General features: G+C 39.4%; 1 protein-coding gene, 1 long non-coding RNA gene and 1 other non-coding gene across 6 annotated transcripts in view; 1 reads left to right on the top strand and 2 right to left on the bottom strand.

Moving 5' to 3' along the window:
* FTO (FTO alpha-ketoglutarate dependent dioxygenase) overlaps positions 1-17,448 on the top strand; it is a 416,242-nt gene that overhangs the window by 81,626 nt on the left and 317,168 nt on the right. The gene's annotated exons all lie outside the window — the stretch shown is intronic.
* On the bottom strand, positions 296-5,767 carry LOC145515035 (uncharacterized). Its single transcript, XR_014060640.1, has 2 exons — positions 4,106-5,767; positions 296-1,253 (listed from the first exon to the last, which is right to left on the bottom strand). It is a non-coding gene; the product is annotated as an uncharacterized LOC145515035 (long non-coding RNA).
* TRNAG-UCC (transfer RNA glycine (anticodon UCC)) lies at positions 9,155-9,227 on the bottom strand. Its single transcript has one exon. It is a non-coding gene; the product is annotated as a tRNA-Gly (tRNA).

Genomic DNA, 17,448 nt, shown 5'->3' with positions numbered 1-17,448 from the left:
TTTTCATGGGTGGGGGTTATCTCTTTGATTAGATGCCGGCATATAAATTGAGTATGCCTTGGTCACATGGTGACCTTCAAGAGTGAATCCTTTTTTTGTGGAACACGGGAGCTGGTTGTGTGGTTTTTCAGGATTCCTCTTCCTTGACTTGGCAGAAAGATAGCCAGGCCTATCTCGGCAGACCTGGAAATGGGTGAGCTGTCAAGGTGTTGGCAGTGATAGGCTCCTCTGGGTGGGACTCAGGGCATCCTACCAGCAAAAGGGAGAGGAGGCTTAAATGATTTCACATCTGGGCTTTACTTATTATAATTGCTGGAAGTGTTAAATTGGGTGTGACACATCTAACAGGTAATTGCCAAGTGGGTTTCATTACCAGCCATGGAATAGATAAACGACCAAAAGCAAATTAAAGAAAAAAAAAGTAGACTCTATGTGGAGTTAGAGTTCAGAAACTAGAGATATGTTCACACATATCAAAACTGTTTCAATCCTTCAGTTAACCCATTCACGTGTCTCTGTGAGGGTGGGGGTTGTGGAGTGGAGGGAAGTGAAGAGAGGCTGTGATTGATGAGAAACTGTTCAAGAGGTTAGGATTGGTAAGCAAAGTCTTTTTGTCTAAGATCAGTACATGTTGCCTTTGGACAACACTCAGCTCTTCAAATTAATACCTATGTTAGAGCTAAGATTTTTGACATTATCGTTGACTATTTTACTGATGTATATATGACTAGGCTCAATAGGTTTTATTTATTAGTAACTTGATTGGTTTAATGAAAATATTTTTAAAAGGCGTATTAAAGCACAGCACTAAAACTTGAGGATCACATCAGTGTATAATGTTTCATTCATTCAGTAAATATTTGCTGAATAACCACCTTGTACTGGGATACAGTGATGAACAGGGCAGGCTGGCAAAGGATAAAGAAAGGGATTTTTGCCTTGTTGTTTTACTACATTCTAATAATCTAGCTTTGCACAAAATAGGCACAAAATAATTATAGATGGTCCCCGACTTAACAATGGTTCAGTTTAGGTTCTTTTATTCAATAAATTATGTGATATTCAGCACTTTATTATGAAACACGCTTTATGTTAGATGATTTTGCCCAACTGTAGGCTACTGTGTTTTCTGAGCACATTTAAGATGGGCTGCTGCTGCTGCTAAGTCACTTCCGTCGTGTCCGACTCTGTGCGACCCCATAGACAGCAGCCCACCAGGCTCCTCTGTCCCTGGGATTCTCTAGGCAAGAATACTGGAGTGGGTTGCCATTTGCTTCTCCATTAAGATGGGCTGAGCCATGGTATTTGGTAGGTTAGGTACATTAAATGCATTTTTGACATGTTTTCAACTTACGATGGCCTAATCAGGATGTTCTCTTGTCATGTGTCCTATATGAAGGAAGAAGGGAAGATAGACTTGATCTCTTCTTTCATGGAGCGTACAGTCTGGTGGGAGAGACAGACAAAAAATAAGCACAAATAAACACAATATGTGATAGTGCCTGGAGTGAGGAGGCTGTTCTTGATAGGCTGTCCAGGAACCGGCTGGTTTGGAAAGAGACTGATGAGAAAGAGACAGGTTTGCAAAGCTGGGGAGGAAGAGTGTTTAAGGAACAGAAGGAAGACCTGGTGACAGGTGAACAGTGATGAGGGGAGGCTTGTAGTAGGTTGAAAACATAGGTAGAGGCTGAATTGAGATAAGGAGTTTGGATTTTATTCTGTTTGCACTGGGAGCTGGGAGCCCATTGTGTGTGTGTGTGTGTGTGTGTGTGTGTGTGTGTGTGTGTGTGTGTGTGTGTAGACACTCAGTCATGTCCAACTCTTATGACCATCTGTCCATGGGATTTTCCAGAAAATAATACTGGAGTAGGTTGCCATTTCACCTCCCGGGGATCTTCCTGACCCAGGGACTGAACCTGTATCTCCTGCATTGCAGGCAGGATTCTTTATTGCTGAGTCACTGGGGAAGCCTTGGAGCTCATTAGGAAGGTAGAAAATTTTAATCAAGGGAATGATCTGATCTGATCTGCTTTTTTAAAAGAGGTTACTCTGATAGGCAGGGAATCAGAGGAAGACCAGGAAGAGGCTGTTGGAATGTGGTCAGTGAGAGGTGATGGTGGCTTGCCCCAAGGGCGTTGTAGCAGTGGAAATGGAGAGAAGTGGGTGGATTTGGAATGTATTTTGCAATAGAGAAAATTGTTCCGTGGTCTTGGAGAGTTGCATGAGAAAGTTGACACACACACATTACACACATTCTCTTTTCACGAACATTCATTAAAAAGTATTTGTCAGATTATGGGATTATTGGCCATAAGTGAGAAAATGACTGTTTTTGAGAAAGTCCTAGGAGATGAGAAGGTGAGCCGTGTGTGTCGCTCAGGGTGGTACACGGCTATGGGTCTGTGGGTCCAGGCATTTTTGACAGCCTGGATTCAAGGCGAAACGGCAACTCACACTGTGTATCTTTTGGCAGATCAGAGCATAGTGAAAATAAAATCAGAAAATTCAGCTCTGGCTCTTGAAGGAAATAGGATTCAGAAGAGATCATCTCAAATCTAGTTTATGAGATAATGTGCCCTCTTTTAAACACAGACATCGGTTATGCATTTGGAATGTCTGATTTATTCTTCTGGATTCTTTTTGACTGCTGTGAATTCAGTGATCCACTTGGGTAGTCTCTGTTACTGTGAAGTTTTAATAGGTAACAGTCAGAAACGGAGGGGGCAAACATAAAAGCGAACTAAAATGCTAATAGCTCGTACTCTGAAACCATTAACTCGAAGCCGGTTCTTCCTGGCCTAATGTTGTTGGAACATAAGACGGCAGAGAGGTGGAGTGTAACTTGTGCACTGGTTCTTTAGAAACATCATCCTCATGAAAAGCACACACCTTCAGTTTCCAGGGCAGCAGCCTTGGCTTTCCAACCTGCATGGCTTTGTGGAAGAGCTTGAAATTCCCACCGTCACCTACAGATCAAAGGGGAAAAGTGAACACGGCCCTAATGTTGGAAGAGGCAGAGCAAGACGAGGAGTTCCTCTTACTGGAAAATGCGACCCATGTTTGCTAGCTAATTTTGATTCTGGTGGTCTTAAAGTCACCCTGGATGTAAGTCCAGATGGAGATCATACACATTTTACAGATAAGGAAACTAAAGGTTCATCTGACATTAAACATTAACTACGCATGTACACGTGGCCCAAGGAAAATTGAGCCAGTAGAATTTTATACACAAAATTGACTTTCTTTTGTGTTAGTTTTCACATAAACCTGATTGTCCATTTCAGGCTGACTCATTAGCAGATTGTTCGTTTCAGCAGGTTAAATTTGAGGCCAAATGTTGAACAGAAAGGGGAATGATATTGACAAGAATGGATGAGATTAATGTTATGATGGCAGGTGAACATTTTTTCCAAGCTTTTGAATTTTTCTTTCTCCTTGTCTTTTAGTTCATCGGGACTTCCCTGGTGGCTCAGAGGTTAAAGCGTCTGCCTCCAATGCGGGAGACCTGGGTTCGATCCCTGGGTCGGGAAGATCCCCTGGAGAAGGAAATGGCAAACCACTCCAGTATTCTTGCCTGGAGAATCCCATGGACGGAGGAGCCTGGTGGGCTACAGTCCACGGGGTCGCAAAGAGTCGGACACGACTGAGCGACTTCCCTTTCCTTTCCCTTTCCTTTAGTTCATCTGTAAGTCTGGTATATTCACTAATCATATACTCATCTTTCATCTTGGACTACTTAGTGTGTCCCTAGCAGACTAGGTGAGTCAAATGAAATTGTAGTCAAGCCAAAAAATATAATATCGTAGAGAAGACAATTGAGTCTAGACTCCAAAGCTGAGTGGTTAAGGTTCAGACCAGTCAGGGACACTGAAATATTCATTGTTGCTGGTTTATGACAGAGCAAATCCAGAGATGTGTTATGCTGATGCCATGTGATCGGGTAATTCTAGAACTGGTTACTTTGCTTCTTGTCCCGTTCGAGTCTCCTTGCTTCCCTTAGCATGCATATGTGCTAAGTTGCTTCAATCGTGTCCAACTCTTTGCAACCCCATGGACTGTAGCCCACCAAACTCCTCTGTCCATGGGATTCTCCAGGCAAGAATACTGGAGTGGGTTGCCATGCCCTTCTCCAGGGGATCTTGACAGCCCAGGGATCAAACCTGCAGCTCTTAGTCTCCTGCACTGGCAGACGGGTTCTTTACCATTAGCACCACCTGGGAAACATGGGTATTTGGAAATGCCGTGCTTTTGTTAAGAATAGCAGGACTGGTGTGACAATCAAGAAGAAGCGAAGTGGGCCATGTTTCCTTCCCATCAAATAATGTTCTGTCAGCATTTATACTGTATGTGCATTGAACTGGGAATCAGCTATAGAGTTTCCTTAGTTGAGGGAATTATAGTCTAATGGGTCCTTCTTCACATTTAAACCTTAACTAAAGTTTGTAAATTCTTTCTCTTTCATCTTTGCTCTTTCTTTACTCTTGACCTCCTTTTCGTCTCTGATTGTTGTTGTTTATTTGCTCAGTCATGTCCAACACTTTGCAACACCATGGATTGCTGCACGCCAGGCTTCCCTGTCCTTCACCATCTCCCGGAGCTTCCTCAAACTCATGTCCATTGAGTTGGTGATGCCATCTAACCATCTCATCCTCTGCCTTCAATCTTTCCCAGCATCAGGATCTTTTCTAATGAGTCGGCTCTTCCCATCAGGTGGCTTTTGATGTAAAACTGACCTTATACATGCTCAACCTCTGTCTCCATTTCTCTGTCATCCTGAAAAATACTTGGTACTGAATGCCTCTTCAGTCTCATCAGGGTAGGTCCCTCCTGAGGAGTAGGGAGAGCTTGGGCATGTGTCTCTTACTTGTGCATCCACTGTACTAGCTCAGTCAGTATGCAAACACATTGTGTTTTCCTAGTCAATAAACGTAATAAGAACCAGGTGCTTGAATAAATTAATTACATGCCACATTTCATTTTGGAAATATTTTAGTCTAAGACTGCAGTACATTTTAAAAGCTATAATATATCACTGTGATGAAAGCATCTTAAAATCTGTTAGAGCTGTGCACTTCTAAAATTATTTACTATTACTTGTGTTTTGTGTGTGTGTGTGTATGTGCTTATTCATATACATACAAATAAATGAACATGTATATGCTAATTTACATAATATATAAATAAGGTGTTCTCTGAGCCAGGATTTTGTTTGCCAGCTTTTTGCCTGAATTAAATTTTATGGATGAGAGAGATACCCTGAAAATGGAACCATTGGCATAACCCTGTGTATAATTCTACTCGCAGGCAGAGCTGTAATGATCTGTAACATAAGCTCAAGATTGACAAAGTGTTCGGAGAACACAGGCAGAAGCATTTTTTTCTCCCCTCCTGAGCTAGGTTGTTCTCCAAAAGCAACAAGTACTACTTATCTTTTCAGAGAGCTGTGATGAAGCCCTAAAACTTTTTGTGGTTTAGACTTCATGTGAGTAGCGTACCTCTGTATGCTCAGCCTAGAAAAACTTTACAGCACTCTTGGAATTTTATGAAAGTTTCCTAACTTTGAAGCTCAAGAAGACCCTCATTTCTGATTAGGCAATTGCTAACAATTTTTTTTCTTGTTTGACTCCACGATGCCAGAAACTCATACATGGTTGCTCTATTTGGAGGATAGTATGTGGCCTCAGATGCTTAAGATCATATCAAGTTTAGAAATCATGTTAACTGCAAATGTGTGTTTTTGTTTTTCCCCCAGCCTTCCTGAACTTTTTGATTTCTTCAGATTCTCCATATTCTTTTTTTCTTTCTTTCTGACCTTCACACACGCTCTTCATTCATGTTATAGTAAGTATCAAAATTTCCTACCTTTTTTAAGGATGAACAGTATTCTGTTGTGTGAATATACTACATTTTGTTTATCCATTCATCTGTTGTTGGGCTTCCCTGATAGCTCAGCTGTTAAAGCTGGTAAATTTGCCTGCAATGTAGGAGATCCTGGTTCGATTCCTGGGTCGGGAAGATCCCCTGGAGAAGGGATAGGCTACCCATTCCAGTATTCTTGGGCTTTCCTAGTGGCTCAGTCAGAGAATCTGCCCACAATGCTGAAGACCCAGGTTCAATCCCTGGGTTGGGAAGATCCTTGGAGAAGGGCATGGCAACCCACTCCAGTGTTCTTGCCTGGGGAATCCCATAGACAGAGGAGCCTGGTAGGTTACAGTAATCCATGGGGTCGCAGAGAGTCAGACATGACTGGGCGACTAACACTTTCAGTTTGGGTTAGAGATAAGGATTTGAGTGTTAGATGAGATTACCTAAAGGAACCAGTGTTTTGTTGAGGGAGAAGAAGAAGGGTAGGGAATGTCTGCTCTTCAGGGCAGAGGAACAAAGACCTGAAGCAGGGACTGAGAAGGAGGGAGCAGAGGGTATAGGAGTAAAAGGGGTGGATGTTATAGCAACCAATGGAAGAGAGGGTTTTGAGAAAGGGATGCAGGTACCTCACTATGCCCAGGGGTTCCCAAACGACCAAGAGGATGATGCTGTGTTTCAGCAAATGAAGTTGGTCTCTGATCTTGGGAAGAATCCTTTTAGTGAATGACAGTGATAGAAGCCAGGTCAAAATGGGGGTTAGGGCAGAACGAGACAGTGAGAGCTCCCGTCATTTATCTTAAATGATTTTTCACGATGTTTGGTAGAACATCTTGAAAGATGTTGAAAGAAAGAACGCATTGGGATGGTAGCTGAAGTGGGAAGTAGGAAAAGCCAAGAAAGGGTTTAATTAATGAATTAGCTATTTAATTAACACTTTCTTAAAATGGCAGGGTTTTGTCTTTTTTTTAAGCCTGAGATAGTATAAGTGCAAATGATGAAGAGAAGAGACATGGGAAGAGCAAGAGGTTGCTTGATGATGTAAAATAGATCTGTGATGACTGGCACATGACACCGAGGCAGATAGGAAGGAATGGGACCTTGAAGACAGGCAAAATTGTTGGTCTTTTTTTAAACTTTTATTAACATGTATAATTAAATAAAATGTATCAAACACTCATATAGTGTTTGTTTTGTAAAGGAATTGCATGCATGTTTGTTTCTTTACAAATAATAACCCATTTAATTTAATTTTCATAACAACCTTTGAGGTATGTATGGTTACTATGTCTGTTTTATAGATGGAGCAACTGAGGCATAGAGAGGTTAAGTAACTTACTCAAGATCACACAGCTATTAATGGATAGGGGGGTGAGATTTGACCCAATAAGGCCTAGAGCCTATGTTTTTAACAATTATTTTAGGCTGTGCTTCCTTTCATTTTACCTTGTGTTTAGAGGATACTTAAACATCTGTGCGTCTGAAGTTAAAATCTGAATAAGTAAGTAGAAAGACTAGTCCTCTGCTTTGTTTGTTGTTTAATTACCTAGTCGTATCCTACTCGGTGCGACCCCATGGGCTGTAGCCCACCAGGCTCCTCTGTCTGTGGGTTTCCCAGACAAGAACATGGGAGTGGGTTTCCATTTCCTTCTCCAGGGAATCTTCCTGACCCAGGGATCAAACCCATGTCTCCTGCATTGGCAGGCAGATTCTCTACCGCTGAGCTGCCAGGGAATCCCATTCCTCTGCTTATTGTATCTCAGGTTGGAGTTTTATATTTTACAGCACATTGAAATTAACACATGTGATGATTAGGTTAGGTTGCAAGCCTTAGCATATTTGCAGAAGAAGAATAACTTTATTAGAATTATTATTTACTTTTTATCAAGACAAACCAGCAGTGGTAATTTTTCATGTGTGATATAATTGCAAAAGGAAACTTGTGAACATAAAATGCACATATTGAAATAAAGTTAAATGTATGCTGGTGAAGTTACAGGGTTTTGCTCAATACCTCTATCAAGAAATTTTGATAATAAAGAGAGTATATTGACTTTCCGGAATCCTGGGAATAGATAAATGAAAACAAAAAGAAACATCTACTTTGTATTATAGACCTCTAAAATAGTTATTAAATAACTTATTCTTTTAGGCATTTTTATTTCCTTTAAACTTTTCATCACTGCTAGGCAGAAACTATTAGTTGCTATAGCTGTGTCAGCAGCTGAGGGATTTCTATTGTTGTTGTTGAAGTAATATATCATGTCTTGCATAATTCAGTTGTGGCTACACAAGGGGAAGTGTTTAATGTTTGATTATGCAGCACTTGCTGTGGAAACTGCAGAGAGGGACAGTGGAGAGCTAAGAATAATTAAATGGACAGTCACTGAGGTCACTTCCTGATGTTTTTACTGCAATACCGTGTACATTCTGCTTTCTCATGGCGGGTTGTTTGATCATGGTGTAATGGTTAAAGCTTTGCAAAATGACAAAGAAGTCAGAAATCCTACTGGTCTCAAGTGTGATTATTTACAATTGGACTGCTTGCAGGAAAATGCTTAGTTTGATCAGACCAATGCTAAGCTGGGCAAGACACATGGTGACATCTTGCAGAGCTCCGTGCTCTGACCTTGGAGTAGATGACTCAGGTATCAAATTTCCAGGTAGAAAGTTCCCTGAAGATTGAACCATGATTGAGAGAATTTGCTTTTTTCATACCAACAAGTGTGGCCAAGAGGAGTGCTTTTTTCCATTTGAAAATGTAAGCGGTCCATTATTAGGTCTTTGGAGCTAGAATGTAGGTACAGTGGCCATGAAAGAGTTTTAATTAATCTGTTATCTCTCTCATGGTTTGGAAGGGTATTGCCCTTGCTCTTGTATTCACTTACAAAATTAAAGGCAGTATTTTGATTGTGGAGAAGAATCTTGGGTAAGTGATTATCTCTGTTTTCAGTAGAATACTTGGAAGTGGCTCAAGGAAATTATAAGGCAGCTACTCCAAAGGAAGTCAAAAGACATTAGACTTCTGAGTTATAATCCCTGAACGAAGAACCCAATCTTTTACTAAAGACATTTATTACTTTGATGTTAATATTATATTGTTCACATGTGTAAACTGCGCTTCCCCCAAATGTTCAGTACATTCCTCAGCTTATTTTTTCTCTTTCTTTATTTTTTTAAAAAAGTATTCATTTTTACTTATTTGATTTCACGGGGTCTTAGTTGTGACACATGGGATCTTTGATCTTGGTTGCAGCACGCGAATTTGTTAGTTGCGACATACAGGGTCTAGTTCCCTGACCAGGGATCGAACCCAGGCCCCCTGCATTGGAAGCACAGAGTCTTAGCCACTGGACCACCAGGGAAATTACTTGACTTTTATTTCTTTTTAGATCCTGTTTAGCTGCTTTTTATCATAGAAATTTTTCTCTTCAGGAAACTTTCTTCTCTTTTAAAACTTGGTCTACATTCTTAAAATTAATGATCATGGGTGGGAACTTAAGATCAAGTTGGTGAGGTAAACAGGTCTTGCTATTCAAATTATCTGAAGAGCTAAAGTATATATTTTGTACATGTCATTTTGCTTATTTAAAAAAAAATTTCCCCGAAAGATAATTTATGAGGTCAAGGAATGCTAACTTTGTGGAGTACTTGAGAAAGTATGACATGTAGGGAAAGGTGCTATCTTAGGGAGGATATTTAAAAAGTGCTGGAAAATGTAGCTTTATAGGTGGATGCAAGAGAGGTGAACTCCATTAGTAACTAAGTAATTTGTTAGAAAGGTGCATATCATGAAAGAATGAAGGAGAAATGAATTCTAACTAATCAGCTTGCATAAGACCCAGATTCATTGTCTTTATGTGGACACAAAGTATAGATTCTTAGATATAGAACAACAAAGGAAAAAAATAGAGAAAAGACATGAACAAACAATTCACAGAAGAGCTACTGCAAATGGCAATTAACATGAAAAGTTACTCCACCTGAATAACAAAGAAATATAAATTAGTATGAACTTGTTTTTTCATCTGTCAACTAGCTAAAGATGTAAAAGTTTGATAATAACTGGTATTTGAGTATATGAAGAAATGGTTAGTCTATTGATGGGTTGAAATAGATACCATTTTCCTGGAGGACAGTTTCACAATCTGAATCAAGAGGGTTTAAAGAGCATGCCTTTTGACCTAGTGAATCTCCTACTAAGGATTTTTACCATAAAGAAATCATCTGTGCCTTCTTGTTATATGCTACAGTTAAGCTCACAGTTTGTGTTTGCCTTCTGCTCCAAACACATGTCAATGACAGATAACACATTAAAAGAAAAGAAAGTAATAAAAGAGTCATAGCTGGGCTTACAGAGAAGATGTTGTCGTTGGCCAGAAAGAGAGCAAAACATAAAGGGATAAGCTGGATTGAAACTATGGTCCTGCAAGGGCTTCTGGTATGGAAACAAAAAGTGAGTTTAGGTCCTATGGATCAAAGAGGCCAAGGTTTACCACTTGAGATGGGACCAGAACTAGGCTTACTGTGTGAAGCCAAGGGTGGAGGTGAAGTTATACCTTTCACAAAAGAAGACTGAAAAAAGATTACCATGTCAGGAACATAGCTATATGGAGCTATGGGTCTTGAGGGACAGGAGAAGATCACTAAACCTTTAAGAGTAGAAATCGAATCAGGCTGATTCTGGAGTGATGGGGGAGAGAATGTCGTGCTCCAAATCACCACTGTATGAGGCTTAGTCCAGGACTGGTGGTGTAGGATCCTCGTGGAGGGAACTGCTGAACCATTATGGAGGGAAAGGTGAGCACATGTGGAAAGGGAGAAGAGGGAGGAAAAAAGGAAAGACAAAAAGCCACCCACTCAAAATTAGTCTTAAGGACTAATACTGAAATACTTAAGGAAAGCACAAATAGAATAAACAATGAGAATAAAAATTCATTTCAGATGAGATTAATTTTATAGAAAAGTCAGTGAAAGACTGAAATAATCATGTTCAAGAAATTCAAAAGAATAAGGAAAGGCATCATAGTGATAAAAATGAGATCTAAAAATGTCCCCAAATATCCAAAAATGGAACAGGAGCAACTTTACATAAAAAAGAGCCAAGTACAGATTTCGAAAAGGAAAAGTATAGTCAGATATAATAAACTCAATAGATGGGATTAACTTTAGCCCAGACACAGCTGGAAAGAGAACTGATGAATTGGAAGAGACTACTGAGGAGTTAACTTAGAATATATTATACAGAGACAAAAGATTGAAAAAAAGAGAAAGCAGTCAGAAGACTTGGAGAATAGATGGAGAGATTCCAACCGAGTCTAAAAAGAGTCCAGAAAAAGAGAATGAAAGTCATGATGGAGAAGCAAAATCTGAAGAACTAAGAATTGAGAATTTTCCTTATTTAAAAAAAGACATGAGTCCACATTTTCAACCAAGCATGGATTGTCTACTAAGTTTGTGATCTGTGGTTGGTTTAAGCCATGAATGTGGATCCCATGTGAACAGAGAGCCAGCTCCTGGACTTGGGCATACTCCACTTTTGGTTTCTGAGGCAAGGTTCTAGAACCAGTGTCCCAAGGATCCTGAGGGATGACTATATTTAGGTGTTACAGTGTTGGGTGTGTATATATTCATGATTATTATACCCTCTTGATGACTTGATACGTCATTGTACAATGATTTTTTATCTTTTGAGTTGAAGTCTGTTTCATCTTAAGTATAGAACATATGCTCTCTTCTGCTCTCTTTTGGATTCCACTTACACGGAGTATCTTTTTCCATCCCTTTACTTTGAGTTTATGTGTGTTTTTAAATCTTAAGTGAATCCTTTCTAGACAGCATAAAGTTGTGTATTTTTTTTTTAATCCCTTCAGTCATTCTGTGTCTTTTGTTTAGAGAATTTAATCCATTTACATTTAGAATGATTATTAATAGGAAAGGACTTACTAATACCATCTTTTAAATTGTTTTCTGGCTGTTTTGTAGTTCCCGTGTTCTTTTCTTCCTTTATGAATTGATGATTTTCTGTAGTGGTATGTTTGGATTCCTTCTCTTTATGTTTGTGTATAGGCTATAATGTTTGACTTTGTGGTTAACATGAGGCTTACAGAAAACATCTTATAGATGTAACAATGTATCTTATGCTGATAAGTTGCATTTTATTCTTTTATTCCTTTTATTTATCCTTTAATTCCTCCCCTTTTATCTTCTGAAATCAAAATTTCTCTCTATATATTGTGTATTCATTAATAAATTGTTGTAGCTATAGTTTACAAATTATTTTTACTAAACTATTTCAGTCTTTATACTAGAGATAAGTGGTTAGCACACCTTTGTACTAGCGATAAGTGGTTCAGTTCAGTTCAGTCGCTCAGTTGTGTCTGACTATTTGCGACCCCACGGACTATAGCACGCCAGGCTTCCCTGTCCATAAACAACTCCCGGAGCTTGCTCAAACTCATGTCCATCGAGTCGGGGATGCCATCCAACCATCTCATCCTCTGTCATCCCCTTCTCCTCCTGCCCCCAATCCTTCCCAGCATCAGGGTCTTTTCCAAGGAGTCAGTTCTTCACATCAGATGGCCAAAGTATGGGAGTTTCAGCTTCAGCATCAGCCCTTCCAATGAACATCCAGGACTGATTTCCTTTAGGATTAACTGGTTGGATCTCCTTTCAGTCCAAGAGACTCTCAAGAGTTTTCTCCAACGCCGCAGTTCAAAAGCATCAGTTCTTTGGCGCTCAGCTTTCTTTATAGTCCAACTCTCACATCCATACATGACTACTGGAAAAACCATAGCCTTGACTAGACAGACGTTTGTTGGCAAAGTAATGTCTCTCCTTTTTAATATGCTGTCTAGGTTGGTCATAGCTTTTCTTCCAAGGAGTAAGCGTCTTTTAATTTCATGGCTGCAGTCACCATCTGTAGTGATTTTGGAGCCCAGAAAAATAAAGTCTGTCTCTGTTTCCATTGTTTCCCCATCTATTTGCCATGAATTGATGGGACCAGATGCCATGATCTTTGTTCTTTGAATGTTGAGTTTTAAGCCAGTTTTTTCACTCTCCTCTTTCACTTTCATCAAGAGACTCCTTAGTTCTTCTTTCCAAGGGAACATTTCATGCAAAGATGGGCACAATAAAGGACAGAAATGGTATGGACCTAACGGAAGCAAAGGATATTAAGAAGAGGTGGCAAGAATACACAGAAGAACAATGCAAAAAAATCTTCATGACCCAGATAACCATGATGGTATGATCACTCACCCAGAGCCAGACATCCTGGAATGCGAAGTCAGGTGGGCCTTAGGAAGCATCTCTATGAACAAAGCTAGTGAAGGTGATGGAATTCCAATTGAGCTATTTCAAATCCTGAAAGATGATGCTGTGAAAGTGCTGCACTCGATATGCCAGCAAAATTGGAAAACTCAGCAGTGGCCACAGGACTGGAAAAGGTCAGGTTTCACTCTAATCCCAAAGAAAGGCAATGCCAAAGAATGTTCAAACTACCACACAATTGCGCTTATCTCACATGCTAGCAAAGTAATGCTCAAAATTCTCTAAGTTATACTTCAACAGTATGTGAACCTTAAACTTCCAGATGTTCAAACTGGATTTAGAAAAGGCAGAGGAACCAGAGATCAAATTGCCAACATCCGCTGGGTCATCGAAAAAGCAAAAGAATGCAGAAAAACATCTACTTCTGCTTTATTAATTACACCAAAGCCTTTGACTGTGTAGATCACAACAAACTATGGAAAATGCTAAAAGAGATAGGAATACCAGACCACCTTACTGCCTCCTGAGAAATCCTTGTGCAGGTCAAGAAGCAACAGTTAGAACTGGACATGGAGCAACAGACTGGTTCCAAATTGGGAAAGTAATACGTCAAGGCTGTATGTTGTCACCCTGCGTATTTAACTTCTATGCAGAGTGCATCATGCGAAATGCCAGGCTGGATGAAGCACAAACTGGAATCAAGACTGCCAGGAGAAATATCAATAACCTCAGATATGCAGATGACACCACCCTTATGGCAGAAAGCGAAGAAGAACTAAAGAGAGATAAGTTGTTAACACACCTTTATACTAGAGATAAGTGATTAGCACATCACCATATTATAGTATTGGAATTTTGGATTTTACTGTATATGTTATCATTCTGTTGTATATTTTTATGTTACTTAGTGTTCTTTCAGTACAGCTTACAGAATTCCTTTCAGTATTTCTTATCAGGCAGATCTAGTGAAGATGAATTCCCTTAGCATTTGTTTGTCTGGAAAAGTCTTTTTCTTCATTTTTTAATGACAAATGGAAACTTGATTTCTTTTTCTCTGTTAACCGTGTTCAATCTTTTCCCAACTTCTTGAACTTATGATCTGCAGTTATATTGCTGTTTTTAATGTACTTGTCTACTATACTAATGCTGTCATCTGTTTCATTTGCGGGCAGTTCCAATTGATGGATTTTTGTCTTCATTACCAGTCATATTACCTTGCCTTATAGTGTTGTCTTCCTTTCCATGCCTTACAGTTTTTGACTAGTTTGATCCTTTCAGTCTTACTATTAAGCTGTTTATAAAGGAAAAGAGTGGTAGTCCAGGGCTAACTTTGTACCACTATTGAGGCAGGATCTTCCTGAGAATTTTTCCTGCTTTGTGGTTTATGTTTGTTTGTTTGTTTTTTAACTGTGGCTAGATTTTTGACCTCCTACAGCATAGGTTCTCATTATTAGAAACTGAACAAGAAATGGTTAAAAACCAAAATTCTTGAAAGCATCGTAGAGCTACCAAGGCAATGAGGACTTGAGAGTCCAAAAGTAGTGATTATAAGCATTGGTTTAAAATTTTTAAAGTATCACTGGTTTTTAAATTTTAAAAGTAGCATTGATTTTAATTAAAATTGTTTAAAGTGTTTGCATTTATATATATATTTTTTTAATAGTGAAAAATCGAACAATTCTTAAAAGATCAGATTTCTTTTATCTTAGGGTTGTGTGGTATAGTGTAGTGGAAATGACCTTTGTACTTAGGAAATGAGATTATGAGTTGTGACCAGTAGTGTAATTTCTTGCCAGTCACTTTGTGTCTCTGGATGAGGCTTTGTTTTTTCGTTGTTCCAAAATTTCACAGCAATTTTTATTTTTATCACCAGTGTAGTTAATTGAGGCAGTTTATATATATAAAGCTTCATAGAGTGTTTTTATTTTTTATTTTATTTATTTATTTTTAATTTATTTATTTTAATTGGAGGCTAATTACTTTACAGTATTGTAGTGGTTTTTGCCATATATTGACATGAATCAGCCATGGGTGTACATGTGTTCCCCATCCTGAACCCCCTCTCCCACTTCCCTCCCCATCCCACCCCTCAGGGTCATCCCAGTGCACCAGCCCTGAGCACCCTGTCTCATGTATCGAACCTGGACTGGCGATCTCTTTCACATATGCATGTTTCAATGCTATTCTCTCAAATCATCCCACCTTTGCCTTCTCCCACAGAGTCCAAAAGTCTGTTCTTTACATCTGTGTCTCTTTTGCTATCTCACATATAGGGTCATTGTTACCATCTTTCTAAATTCCATATATATGCATTAATATACCGTATCAGTGTTTTTCTTTCTGACTTACTTCACTCTGTATAATAGGCTCCAGTTTCATCCACCTCATTAGAACTGATTCAAATGCATTCTTTTTCATAGCTGAGTAATATTCCATTGTGTATATGTACTACAGCTTCCTTATCCATTCATCTGCTGATGGACATCTAGGTTGCTTCCATGTCCTGGCTATTGTAAACAGTGCTGCGATGAACTTTGGGGTACATGTGTCTCTTTCAATTCTGGTTTCCTTAGTGTGTATGCCCAGCAGTGGGATTGCTGGGTCGTACGGCAGTTCTATTTCCAGTTTTTAAAGGAATCTCTCATGGAGGGTTTTTAAATGGTTCTGCTGTAGTTTGTCCAGGAAAATAAAGTATCTGAATTTCTTACGTAGCATTGATCTATGGCATTTGATGGGTTATATACAGCATAGCTTATAGATAATTCACAAGTAATAAATGAAATTGTCCTTTTCAGAAATGGGTAAATGATAGTAGCAAGTGGTTGCCCAAGTGAGTTGAGGGTTTTTTATGTGCTTGGCGACATTCTTAGATCTCTATATGCGCTGCTTCATTTATATGTCACAGGGAGATAAGAAACTAGTCCCAAATCATACATGTAGGCTTGTAGTATTGGTGTTAGAACTAACAGGCTTCTTAGATGCTCCAGTTTTGTTGTGGACCCTTCCTCCATTTGAATACTATTTGCCTAATATCTGCTTAGTTTATAATTTCTAAAATGCACTAATATATGATTAATTTTATTTAATCTTCACAACACCCTGTGAACCAGGGTGTTTTATAGATAAGTAAAGAGAGGTTTGGAGAGGTTGATTCAGGTGTGGTACTACATGTAGGAAGTGATAGAGTCGGGGTGCAAATTCTACTGTTGGCCGCACCATGGTGCATGAGGGAACTAGTTCCTGACCAGGGATTGAACCTGTGTCCCCTGCATTGGGAGCTTGGAGTCTTAACCAGTGGGCCTCCAGGGAAGTCCCTTGAACACTCTTTGGTGAGATACTTTTTCTTTTTAAAACAAACATGTCACATGGATACATGAAATATTTATTTATACTTCTTTTGGCTTAGCTACTTCTCACTTGTCTTTCTGGAATGAGTTTTGAAGAGTCTTCCTCAGGGAGGCTTTCCTTTCTCACGCATGCCCTGCCGAAGCACTCAGTCAGTTTTCCCACTTATTGTTTGAGACCCTCAGAAGATTAGGTGATTATTTTTATATTGAACTTTCATAAACTTTTATTTGTGGTTGTATCTTGAAGACTCAGATAAAGTTTATTTTTTACTGAACCTGACAAAATATGATTCCTAGTGTAAAAATTATGTGGCAAATGAAAAATATATAAAGAAGAAGAACTGTTTGCATAATCTGATGAAGCCAAAGAGACAGCAGTGGGAAAATACACTTCATTTGTAGGTGAGATACACCTTTCCATTACGAGTCATAATCTAGTTAATCTTTCTATATAATTACTGTAAGATTCGAAAACTGTACGCCTATTTGATAAGATATGGAAGCTCAGATACAAGTTAGTTTTTCACAGTTAGAATCTTATTAGGGATAACGTTTTTGACAGCCAGCCTTTATGGTTTTGAGTTGTGATATGGGCTTCCCAGGTGGTGGAGTGGTAAAGAACCCATCTGCCAATGCAAGTGATACAGGAGATGAGAGTTTGATCCCCAGGTTGGGAAGATCCCCTTGAGTAAGAACTGTCAACGCACTCCAGTATTCTTGCCTGGGAAATCCCGTGGACAGAGGAGCGTAGCGGATTACAGTCCATAGGGTCACAAAGAGTCGGACGCGACTGAGCACGCACACACACATGTTTTACCTAAGGCCTTGTGTCTCCCTATCCTTTCCTCGCAGGAGCTGTGGAGGTGGATGGGTGTAGCCTTCATGGAAGGGCCTTGACATGCTCCTCCTGCAGGTGGGAGAGCCAGCTTCGCTTTCCCTCTGGCTTTCTATGTGGCATTTGTGAGCT

The sequence above is a fragment of the Giraffa tippelskirchi genome, chromosome 7, assembly GCF_054371585.1.
Source record: "Giraffa tippelskirchi isolate mGirTip1 chromosome 7, T2T-mGirTip1v1.2.pri, whole genome shotgun sequence".
Lineage (NCBI taxonomy): Eukaryota > Metazoa > Chordata > Mammalia > Artiodactyla > Giraffidae > Giraffa > Giraffa tippelskirchi.
The sequence above is the reverse complement of the archived record's forward strand: the minus strand, read 5'-3'. Positions and strand labels throughout refer to the sequence as shown.